The following is a 12,665-nucleotide window of genomic DNA, read 5'->3' as shown; positions in this document are numbered from 1 at the left end:
GAGAAAGATAAATATCACATGATCTCACTCATTAGTGGAATATAATGAGCAACATACACTGATGAACAAAATTAGAGCCAGAGGAAAAAGATGTTTTAGACTGTAATAGAAGTAATCCTGTTATTTGCAGATTTTTAATATTTCCTACAACTTTTGTGATATTATACTATGTTAGTACTGTTTTGGTAATATTATATTTAAAATCCGTTTTTCTTGAATGTTATTGCATGTAATATTATTATATTTAAAATAGTTTTTCTTGAAAATTTTTTTCTTCATTAGTAAATTAACCTTAGCTTACTATAACCTTTCACTTTGTAAAGTTTTTAGTTTTTTAAAAAATGTCAACTCTTTTGTAATAATACTTAGCTTAAAATACAAACACATTGTACAGCGGTACAGAAATATTTTCTTTAGATCCTTATTCTACAAGCTTTTTTTATCTATTTTTAAAATTACATTTTAAAAACTTTTTTGTTAAAAACTATTTATTAACTAGTTATGAGTTAATACACATATTAGCCCAGGCCCACAGAGGATCAGGATCATCGATATCACTGTCTTCCATCTCCACGTCCTGTCCCTCTGGGGGTTCTTCAGTGCAGTAATACGCACGGAGCTGTCATCTATGATAACAGTGCCTACTTCTGGGACCCCTCCTGAAGGACCCCCCTGAGGCTCTTCTTGAGAAAGTGTCACTCTTTTCAGAAATACTATCCCATGGTGGTTTGCTTCTTATTTTGTCATATATTTATTTGTAAGCAGGTAGCACTGTGATGATAATTACGATAGTTACAATGTCACTAGGTAACAGGACATTTTCAGCTCCATTATAGTTTTATGGGACCACCATTGTATATTTGGTCCGCTGTTGACCCAAAAGTTGTTATGTGGCACATTACTGTATTATTTAATTCACATTAGTGTAAGAGCTCTCCATTATGGATCATCCTTGTGTTATAGGATACCACTGAATGCAAACAATTTTTTTTTTTTTTTTGCAGAACCAGAGATTACACATGCAAAAGTCACCCATGCCTTGAAAGACATAGGTTAATGTGATTCTCCCAGGTTCTTTTGCAGGAACGTAATTGCTCAGGTTTGCAGCTGTAGTCTGGCCCTTAAATGTGTCAGCTATTCTAAGAATATACTGCATCGGCCAAGGGGGTGATGGGGTCAGAAGTCATTATGCAACCAAATTCATGGTCATTAACTAGAAGCACATTGCCTCTGGTAGGTCAGTAGTGTGTCCTGTAATGTAGGGAGAGAGGTAGCAAAACATGATGACTGGATGCACATTCTCACTCTGCCACTTATTGTCATCAGATAAAATGAAGATTATAATTCCTACCCTTCAGGTTATGTGTCAAGATTAAATTGATAAAGCAATTTGAGCACAGTTCCTGATAAAGAGTAAACTTGGTAAATGGTAGCTATTTGTTCAAACCAGTACACTTTCAGAAAGGAAATAAAGTACTAAAATGATACATATTATATAATGTACATATTATATAATTTAAACATTTTTAATTTTTTTAAAAATATATTTTATTGATCTTTTTTCAGAGAGGAAGGAAGAGGGATAGAGAGTTAGAAACATCGTTGAGAGAGAAACATCAGCTGCCTCCTGCACACCGCCTAATGGGGATGTGCCCGCAATCAAGGTACATGCCCTTGACTGGAATCGAACCTGGGACCCTTCAGTCTGCAGGCCGATGCTCTATCCACTGAGCCAAACCAGTTACGGCTATAATTTAAAAATTTATATACTACAAATTTAGTTTTATTATATGGATAAATCTATAGAATATTTGTAGTTAAACCTTTTAGAAATGAAATTCTTAAAAAAATATGTACATTAAAGCAAAATAAAAAAGAGAAAACGTTTATATTGCCCCAGCTGGTGTGGCCCAGTTGGTTGAGCATTGGTTGTGCACCAAAAGGTGGCCAGTTTGATTTCCAGTCAGGGCTCATGCCCAGGTTGTGGGCTTGATTCGTAGTGTGGGGCGTGCAGGAGGCAGCCAATCAATGATTCTTTCTCATCATTGATGTTTCTACCACTCCCTCTCCTTTCCTCTCTGAAATCAATAAAAATATATTTTAAAAAATCAATAACAAATATTTTATTTATTTTAAAAAATATATCTTTATTGATTTCAGAAAGGAAGGGAGAGGAAGAGATAGGAACATCAATGATGAGAGAATAATTTTTAAAAAATCTTTATTGTTGAAAGTATATATAGGTCCTCCTTTTCCCCCCATTAACCTCTTCCAGCCTACTTCTGTCTCCCCCCCACTCCTAGGTCCTCACTACCCGAGAGAGAATCATTGATCAGCTGCCTCCTGCACAGTCCACACTGGGGATCAAGTCTGGAACCCAGGCATGTGCCTTGACTGGGAATCGAATTGCAACTTTCTGGTTTATAGGTCTACGCTCAACCACTGAGCCACTCCAGCTGGGCCATAACAAATACTTCAAAAAATAAATAAAATAAAATAAAATAAAGGAAGGCTTAAAAAAACACACCACCTTTATATTGTATTATTTGATAATATAAATATATTAAAAATCAGTAGAATGATTATTTTTGTTAAATATTTATATACTTAATCAGCTTGTTAGTTATATCTGGCTCTACTACTACATCACTGGCATTTTTCTGAAGAAATGTCTTTTTTTTCTAATATTGGCATATTTTTTAAAATTTTCATGTCTAAATAAAATTGAAATTGACACCTTCAATTAACTTGTCTCTGTAAACTATAATATTTTTACTTGAGAAACATAATCTCTCTGCAAGAACTGAGCAAGTTCTATGAAATGGAGAATATTCTCAATTATAATATTTTTGTATTAAAATGTATAAGAAGCTTAAATATAATCTTTCATACCCCCTTTTTTGGCCTCCAGAGTACATTTCTTTGACAAACATTTCTAGAAGACAAAATTCATCAAATAAATTCTCTCCAGATGTGATTCTTTTGATGTTTCCCCAACTGGGATGCTATGAAATCAAAGGCACTCCTAATTTTGTTCCATTCCATTGGGCATTATAAAAGTTTCTCCTCACAAGTGGGTATACTAGTATTCCAAAGAGCAATATATTACACCTTGGACATGACTTGATGTCTGTCACTTAATTTGTTCACTCTGCTAGAGTTGGGATGCTTCAGTGTCTTCCTTTTTGCAAGCTTTGTTTGTCAATAGTTGTAATTCTCCAAAGCCTCAAAAGCTGGAGATTTCTGGTGCTCCTTGAGTTTTTTAATTAAAATTTCTAACTGCTATCTGGGAGAAAAGAATAATGTAATTTTTATAAGTTGTATGACTTTTATTAAAGTTGTATGGAGAGTTTATCTAATTTTTCACATGCTTCAGACATTTAAAAGGAAGATTTGTTTGGATTTTTTTTAAAAACACTGAAATGGTTGCTTAGCAACTGCTTCCTGCATTACATGATGTTGTTATGATTTCCACCTGCTGGAGAAAAACATCAATAAAATCCTTTGCCAATCAAAAAAATTTTTTTCCTAGCTGCTGTTGAATAAATGCACCCCAAATCTAGAGGACTCATTTATGAAAAAGTTCAATACCACTGACAGGACACATTGATTTACTAAGTAGTCCCAATGAATGCTGGACAGCTAAGAGAGCAGTCTAGAGTGGCCATGCTGATATGGTTTTTGTCTGTTTGTTTGTTTTTAGTCCAACATCAGCTTCATTACAAAAATTTTGTAGTTTAATACTTGGCATGTTCAAAATTTATAAATTTTAACAAATACAGCTTCTATTTCAATTTTGGTATATAATGCAACTTCTTTAAGTGAAATTATGACTTCCATTTACACTTTAACCAACTCCAATTACATTTCTGCTTCATATTTTAATTTTAAAATTAGACATCTTAAATTAGTAACATACACAATGTTCCGCCAAGCTTATACAACATTATCACAGTATTTGTAGCTCATATTTTAAACCAAATGTATGGGAAGATTCACAATAATGTCAGGTGTCTCAGCTTAATGAGACTCCATTTCTGTTTTCATTACCAAAACGCACTATAGGTTTTGCTTCACTTTTTGTACATGAACACTAGAACCTGAAATAAAAAATTGGCAAAGTTGTTTTCTTCCCTGGTTGCTTGAAGATCAGCCTTCACCATGAACAACACAGTAACTCTCTAGACCAGGAAGTTCATGACCAAGAGACTACTTCAGTGGAAACAAACGATCATCGGTGTCCTTCACCGTGGGAAGGCAATAGTACCTAAGATAGAAATTTGGGAAAAACTTGCCAATGCATATAAGACCACACCAGATGCCATTTTTGTGTTTGGATTCAGAACCCACTTGGTGGTGGCAAGACCACAGGCTTTGGCATGATTTATGATTCCTTAGATTACACAGAGAAAAACGAACCCAAACATAGATATGCAAGACATGGCCTGTTTGAGAAGAAGACCACCTTAAGAAAACAGCAAAAGATATGCAGAACAGAATGAAGGAAGCCAGGGGCACTGCACAGGTCAATGTTGGTGCTGGTCAAAGTGAGCTGGAGATGGGACAACAGAGGAGGAAAAATTCTTCGGTGACTTTATGTGGTGATTGTGCAGATTTTTCGTGAAAGGATTAATAAACTAAGAACTTTTGTGTGAAAAAAAAATGGCAAAGTCAATTTAGAAGAGCAATCACTGGCTGTAAATGTTATGTAAGCACCTCTACAGCTGCATGTGATAAATCATAAGCTTCAAGTCCAGGGTTCTCAAAATAGCAATTCATTTGGTTGTCCATTATCGTGCTTCTTCAGCAGATCTGTGTGTTGGGGTTTTCACTCGGTAATTGATATCACTTTGTCCCTTATGGCTCTGAGGGTTGGCAAATGCTGACATTTTGTGCACCTTCACATTCATCAACTTACTTGGGAATTGGAAATTTAGCACTTAATTTTTAACTAAGTGTGAACTTCCATTTTTGAGCTTATTACAAAATAAAGCATCATGTTATTATTATTTACCAAATAATAACATAATTAGTTATTGTAGATATACAGCATACAAGAAATGACCAAATCATTATGTTAAAAGTGTTTAGATTGGTCTCTATATGCTTCTAAGGCAGCACTCATGGCCTCTTTTCCCTGAAAACATTTTGAATATTCTAACTCACCTTTCCCTCTCACCCCACCAGCTGTGCCTTTGCAGCTCCATACATGCTGTAGGCCTGAGCATGGGCAGGGCATGCCTCACTGGTAAACCCAAGGGCACAGGGCATCAGGGTATTCTCTCAGAGGCTGGAGGGGTTCGCTGTCCCTGGCAGCTCCTGCTTGAGTTCATTTTCTTTTCTTTTTTAAAAAAATATATTTTATTGATTTTTTTACAGAGAGGAAGAGAGAGGGATAGAGAGTTAGAAACATCAATGAGAGAGAAACATCGATCAGCTGCCTCCTGCACACCCCCTACTGGGGAAGTGCCCACAACCAAGGTACATGCCCTTGACTGGAATCGAACCTGGGACCCTTCAGTCTGCACGCCGACGCTCTATCCTCTGAGCCGAACCAGTTAGTGCGAGTGCATTTTCTTTTGTAAGCAAATACCCTGCTGTCTTGAAAAGGAAACAGTGGTTCCATTGTGTTTGGAAAGGATTGGGGAAAATAGAAATGGGTCATTGCTGGTTATCCTTCGTTAGAGTGACATTTCTGCTGCTTGTCTTAGAGCATGCTGCTATAACCAAGCATCATAGCTGGGTGGCTTAAACAACATATTTCTGGAGTCTGGAAGGTCAAGATCAAGGTGCTGGAAGATTCGGTGTCTGGAGAGAGCCTACTTCCTGGTTTTCAGATGGCCATCTTCTTGTTAGGAGGGAGTGTGGCGGTATGGTGGGCGGGAGCAGCAGCTCTGATTTCTTCCTCTTATAAGGGGTCTAATCCCATTGTGAGGGCTCCATCCTCATGACCTCAACTAAACCTCATTACCTCTCCAAAGTCCCACCTCCAGATACCACCATACTGGGAATTAGGGCTTCAACATATAACTTTTCGGGGACACAAACATTCCGTCCATAGCACTGCTTATGTGCTTACAGTCCTGGACAAGACTGTGGAGGAAGCTTGGAAATACAAAGTGGAGGATTACTCAACCACCCCCAGCTTTTTTTCATGCAACTATTAATAGTAATTCTCTATCAAAGTGAAAATACCAAGGCAAATGTTAAACCAAACAGGTTGGCAAGCATAGACCTAAATAAACCAGCACTGTCCAGGGCAAAGAGGACCCTGTAGCCATTGTTAGAAAGGATGGCCCTTTACCTGAAAAGAAGTTTTTACATAGGAACACTAGAGGGCGCTTTAGACTGTAAGAATTCTGCTTTAATTTACACAAGGTAACATTTAGTACCAACTTTATGTTACTAAATTTCAATAGTGAATAGTTTATAAACCTTTAAAATGATAATAAAATAGTAAATTCACATCAGGTGATTTTTATATTCTAAGAACATGAACAAATTTAATACAAATGTTTTGCTTGTTTCCATACCACCCCATGCTAAAGGTTATGATAACCCTATTTCTTTAATTGAATGTATTGGGGTGACATTTACGTGCATGTGGCGCCCACTGTTCTTAAACGTATTGACAAGTAAGAGTGGATTATTAAGGCAAGTACCCTAGTCTTTAGGGAAACGGTATAAACAGTGGAAGAAAATGTTTGACCTGACAACTGAGCTAACGCCTGTGGTTCTATCTATCCCCACCTCTGTGACTTTGGGAAAATTTTATAATCTTTCTGGATATGTTTGTTAATAAACTAAGTGACTGCTAAGTCTTTTTAAAGTCTGAAATTCTCGAATCCTGAGCTTTATATTTAACTTTGATTAATTTTTAATTTACATTTGCTTGTAGGTGTCATGTCTAGAAATTATCTTCATCTCAAATTATGAAACCAGAGATTCTGTGACGACTGGATCAGAAGAAAGAGGACAGGTAGATGGTTCCCATCAAATTCTTTTCAGTGGCTTGTTTTGCATTTGAAACAGATGGCTTTTGTCAGTTACTAGAAAATACTCACAAAGGCACTGCTGCCCAACCTCATACGTCCCCTGAAGCAAAAATGTTGGTCAGATGTTTATATTTCACTGACTTTCTGGCTAGGATTCAGACTAGATAGAAAGTGAGAGGGGATAAAAATTATGTGAGATTTAAAATTAAGTCTAATTAGTCTATTTCTGGTGTTATGAAAACAAATGAGAAAAACATTTGCCAGATAGATGTAAGCCCCATCTGCCCTCATATAATTGAAGCCAGCGTGTTTAGTGATCTGGTGTTTGATTTAATATTGTTGCTACACAGTTTTTTAACTCCCGAAGAATGCTCTGACATTGTTAACTGAGTTCCCTTATAAAACAAACACATTGTTGAATGATGTATGCTTTGCATGGAAAAATGAAATGTTAGCAATGTTCATCTCTGTTGGAAGAAAAATAATTTGGTTGGTGGAATTGGATGACTCCTGTCTTATATACACACATAAAAAGTGATTCTTAGCAAATTCTTTCTAAATTTGTAAGATTTTTTACTCATCTTTTGCATGTCTTTGTGTGGATTTGGGACTGTGTGCACATGTGTGCATGTATTTGCACATCTGTGTCTGCAGGTATACCTCTGTGTGTTCATACTTCAAATGTCCATTCATTTTAGTTAGTAACTCTTGGGTGATAACTTGTTTTACATCTTGAAGTTTCTCCATACTTCATAGTGAAAATCAAAATTCAGGAGATCCCAAAGGGGAATGTCCATATTTTGATAATTTATTCATGACTCATAATGTCTGAACTGAGTCTTGGGAGCAGCAGGCAGCGATAGGGGAGGAAAGGACACAGAAGTTACACCAAAAAGCAGGGTGTAAGACAGGGGTCCTGATGGGTCTCACTCCAGGGAACTTGGGCAGGGGGTGCAACTAGGCAAGTCTGCAAGGAGACCACAAGTAGAAGCCTAAGGAGGTTGGTGTCAGGAAGACTCACCCCATATATTATCAACCCTGTAGGGATTGCCTCGTTGCGCCAGGAGCTACAGTTGCTGAAATGAGTGTGGAAGGTCCTTTTAATGCTTCATAAAGTCTTTGATGAACAGGCTGGCTTGAATTCAAGATAGTGAATTCTGTTTTTGTTATTGTTGTTCCTTAGAGAATCTTCAGAGTGCAATGATTTCCTCAGTCATTTAGCTACAAATTAATTTTATTCTTCTTCAAAAGTATGTTAGAAACAGCCTGGCCAAGGGGCTCAGTTGGTTGAGCGTCATCCGGTATGCCAAAAAGGTTGTGGGTATGACTTCCAGTCAAGGGCACACATTTAGGTTGTGGGATGCCCATATGGGAGGCAACTGATAGATCAATTAGCGTTTCTCTCTCACATCATTGTCTCTCCCTCCCACCCCCACACCCCCTCTTTCTCAAATCAATGAAAATATCTTCAGGTGAAGATTTAAAAAAAGTATGTCAGAAATAACACTGGGGGAAGAGAGAGATCAAATGGGTATTAATATTTCCACTGTTGTTTTCAGTGACATCATTTTCAAGATTATCAGTTAAGACTCTCTTAGTTGCAAGTGACTGAATCTAGCCTATGCAAAAAAGGGAATTTGTGTGTTCACATAATTGCGAAGTCTAGCGGGTGGAGAAACGAATAGCTAGACCGGAGTTTCAAATGTTGCTCCTCGTCTCTGTTCCCCTCTGCTTACAGGTTTGGATCCTACAGTTTTAAAAAAGAGTATTTTTCTTGAGAACTCTAATGAGGTGGAGAGCGTTGGTTCGATTAGCATGTGCCAGATGGCTGACTGGCGTTTTGGCTCTGTAATACAAGTGGTGAAAAACTGTAGAGAGAATTACAAAGTAAAAAGGAAAGTCATTCTCTTGCACCCCATTCCTCGACTTGTGGGGTCAAGAGTGTCAAACATTGGGAACAAACAATGTCTCACCTCAGCAATGAGCAATGAAGACTGAGGGCATTAGACTGACTCCCATCCCCAGAGGAAGGACACTGTGAGTGCTCAGTACCTGTCAGGCATTTTTCCTAAACCTTTTGTGTGTAACACATTTAATGCACATCAAAATCCTATGAGAGAGGGATGAGTATTATCTCCACTTTATGGATGAGGAAACGGAGGCACTGGGAGTTGAGAAGACTGCCCAGGGTCACAAACTAGTGCATTGACGTTTGTCTTCAGTCATATGCTCTTAACCATTATGCTGTGCAACATAGCTGCATGGCATAATAATTGGTGAATCATATCTAATGAACGAATAACTATTGTGTTACAAAGATACTAAGCACATGGTAGAGAAGGGAAGAGGGAAAACTCCATATTTTTTCCTAGTGGCTAGCTCAATAATTTGATGCATCCATCTAGTTCCCAACGGTCCGGTGGAGTCTACTCAAATCGGGAATGGATTTACCTGGGTCACACCGAGGTTTACCTGAAAATAATGAATATGGATTCAAGGCCACCCACTAACCAACCTTGGGAGTTCGGCACAGGGATAGCATAGAGAGCAAGGGGAACAAGAACGGGGTCCACTTCCTGAGAGAATAGGTAACATGCAAGCAGGGGCATTGTTTGAGCCCCTCCCCAGCCCTGTTCTGTAACAGCAAATCAGGAACAGTCGAGTATTTCTGTCTGTCTGCTCTGGGAGCCAGACTTCCTTGGGTGGAACCCTAACCCTAAGACAGACAGACACACTGAAGTGCCAGGACTAAAGTTGGCGTCAGTGAGGGATGGGTGAGGTGGGAGGTGGGGGAGCTGTGTGTGAGGTTTTCTCCCTTTGCTAATTTTTCTTTTTGTATTTGTTTTGCTGTAACTTTTGAAATTGTGGTTAAATAGACACAAAATAAAACTGACCGTTTTTAAGTGTACAATTCAGTGGCATTAGTACATTCATAATGTTGTGCAACCATCACCACCATCTGCAGGTATACCTTGTTTTATTGCATTTCTCTTTATTGTGCATCACAGATGCTGCAGTTTTTACAAATTGAAGGCAAGGCCATCCACCAGCAAAAAGAATTATGACTTGCTTTATTGCGGTGGTATGGAACCAAACATGCAATATCTCTGAGGTATGCCTGTTTTCTAGAACTTTTTCCTCATTTCAAATAGAAACTCCCCATTCCCCTTCCTCCAGCCCCTGTTAACCTCTATTTTAGTTCTGTCTCAGTGAATTTGCCTGTACTAGGGACTGCTATAAGTGGAGCCATACAGTATCTGTCCTGTTGTAGCTGGCGTCTTTCCTTTAGCATAATGTGCTCATCTATGTTGCTCATCAGGGTTCATCTATGTCGTAGCATGTGTTAGAATTCCATTTCTTTGTTCAAGTACAAGACTGAGAGGAGATGGTATGAGGTGTTCTGGGCTTGCCCTCTGTGCATGGTGGTGGGAGGAAGCAGGGCAGGGGTGTAGTCCTCTTGCCCTCGAAGAAGTTCCGAGTTGCCACCCGGCTGCTGCCTTGTCATTTTCCGAGGCTAGCAAGTGTTGTGATGGATGGGGCAACAGAAAAACAAACTTCTCACCCCCAACCTATCCCCAGATTCCTTCTCCTTATCACCTAACATACAGGGCCTGGGAGATTGACTTGATTTGACGGCGAGGGAGAGTGCGGAGTTGAGGTGGGAAGAAGGCCTGTCAATTACATTTTAACGTGACTTCGTGCCATCAGATCATTCTCCAGCACTCCCAGGTGAGCTAAGCAAGTGGGAATGCTGGGGTTGGAGTGCAGAGTAACATAAGGCGGAGGCTTTGGAGCAGGGGTCCTCAAACTTTTTAAACAGGGGCCAGTTCACTGTCCCTCAGACCGTTGGAGGGCCGGACTATAGTTTTTTTAAAAAACTGAAGAAATTCCTATGCACACTGCACATATCTTATTTTGAAGTAAAAAAAACAAAATGGGAACAAATACAATATTTGTATTTGCATGTGGCCCCCGGGCCATAGTTTGAGGACCCCTGCTTTGGAGCATATGCATGGCAGCTTATTCGGATCTCACCTGAGCTCCTGGCTCCTGGGGAGAAGGAGGGAGAGAGAGGAACCTGGAACCCAGAGGAGAAGGGCAGAGGAGCCGGTCTCGCTCTTGCCAGTCTTAGCAGGGACCAGGTGGGACACCTCCATGCCCACCCAGAAGCCGTCGTTTCAAACACCTAAGGGCCCCAGCCCACCTGGAGTCTTGAAAGGGAATGGGGAGGGCTGTATTTTGCAGCCTCCTGCCCTCCTTCCTTTCCCGACTTTCTGGTGATGGAGCCACGAAGAAGTTTCCAGCGCTGACTCTGGGTCAAGCAGTGGAGACAGAAGTCCTTTGTGGAGGCAGTTTATGTTCTTTTCAGCTGTACTCACTCGTTCACTTCCAGCTCCCAGGTCTCGTGGCCATGACTCTGTAAAGGCTTCCACGTGGGCTTCCGCACGTTGACACTCAGAGGAGGACGGGCTTCTTTTCAACTCAGTGTTGTTCTTTCTTAGCTGAACACTGGCCGGGTCGGTGGAAAGGTAGCCAGCAGTGACCGAATGAAGTACGTGCGGCGTCTGGAGACAGGAAGGAGGTTTCTAGGTCTGTGTTGTTGACCTAATTCTGTATTATGTGTTCAGTGTTGCTGACCTAATTCTGCATTATGTTTTCATTGAATGAGTTGATTATTTTTATATCATTTCCTGGTAAGTGAATTACCTTCAGTACTTTCAGTTTTTCCATGTCTCATTTTCTAGTTCCTTACCACATTTTATTTGCACTTGAAAATTCCTTGCTTAAGCTCGTCGTTCTCATACTTTTAAGCCACTGGGAACAATGGTGCCTGCTTAGTATTTGAAAGGCAGATTGCTGCTGTTATAAACACCCTGGTCTTCCACCTAATTTGCATGAGGAATAAGTTAAAATTTATTGTCAAGTCTTTAAAGGGGCTATGTCCTTCACGTTGCTTTTTAATATTGAATGTATTAATTTTTAAAATATGTATATTTTAATTAATTTCGGAGAGGAAGGGAGAGGGAGAGAGAGAGATAGAAACATCAATGATGAGAGAAAAACGATGACAGAGAATCACTGATTGCCTGCCTTCTGCACACCCCTTACTGGGGATGGAGCCTGCATCCCGGGCATGTGCCCTAACTGGGAATCAAACCATGACCTCCTGGTTCATAGGTAGATGTTCAACCACTGAGCAACACCGGCCGGACTTAACATACCAATTTAATCTTGTTGCTTTAATCACCCTCCTTAAGTGCTTAAACATGCATCGCTGGTCTGGCTTTCTCTTACTATCTCTGAAATCTGGTTCCTTGTTAAACAAGTTAGATATTTGTTCCGTAAAATGATATTCACTGTGTACTGCAGTTGCTGGCATTGCTTTTTGTGTTTCAGTTTCAATGAAAACATTTAAACAAATCACTTAAAAAATATATGTTCTCATGGTGTTTTGATACTGATATGATCTTGATGTTAGAGGTGAACATTGGAGAAACACTTCTTTTTTTTATTCTTTTTTAAAAATCTTTATTGTTCAGATTATTACATTTGTTCCTCTTTTTTCCCCCCATAGCTCCCCTCCACCCAGTTCCCACCCCACCCTCCTCCCTCACTCCTCACCGACTGTCCTCATCCATAGGTGCATGATTTTTGTCCAGTCTCTTCCTG

General features: G+C 39.4%; 1 protein-coding gene across 1 annotated transcript in view; it reads left to right on the top strand.

Moving 5' to 3' along the window:
• Window positions 1-6,905: 6,905 nt before the first annotated feature.
• Window positions 6,906-12,665, top strand: part of RNF144B (ring finger protein 144B) — a 142,608-nt gene continuing 136,848 nt past the window's right edge. The window contains 1 exon segment of the mRNA XM_015559751.1: window positions 6,906-6,979. The gene's annotated coding sequence lies outside the window, so the exon portion shown is untranslated.

This window comes from Myotis davidii, unplaced genomic scaffold (assembly GCF_000327345.1).
Source record: "Myotis davidii unplaced genomic scaffold, ASM32734v1 scaffold53, whole genome shotgun sequence".
NCBI lineage: Eukaryota > Metazoa > Chordata > Mammalia > Chiroptera > Vespertilionidae > Myotis > Myotis davidii.
This window is presented reverse-complemented; position numbering and strand designations above follow the sequence as displayed.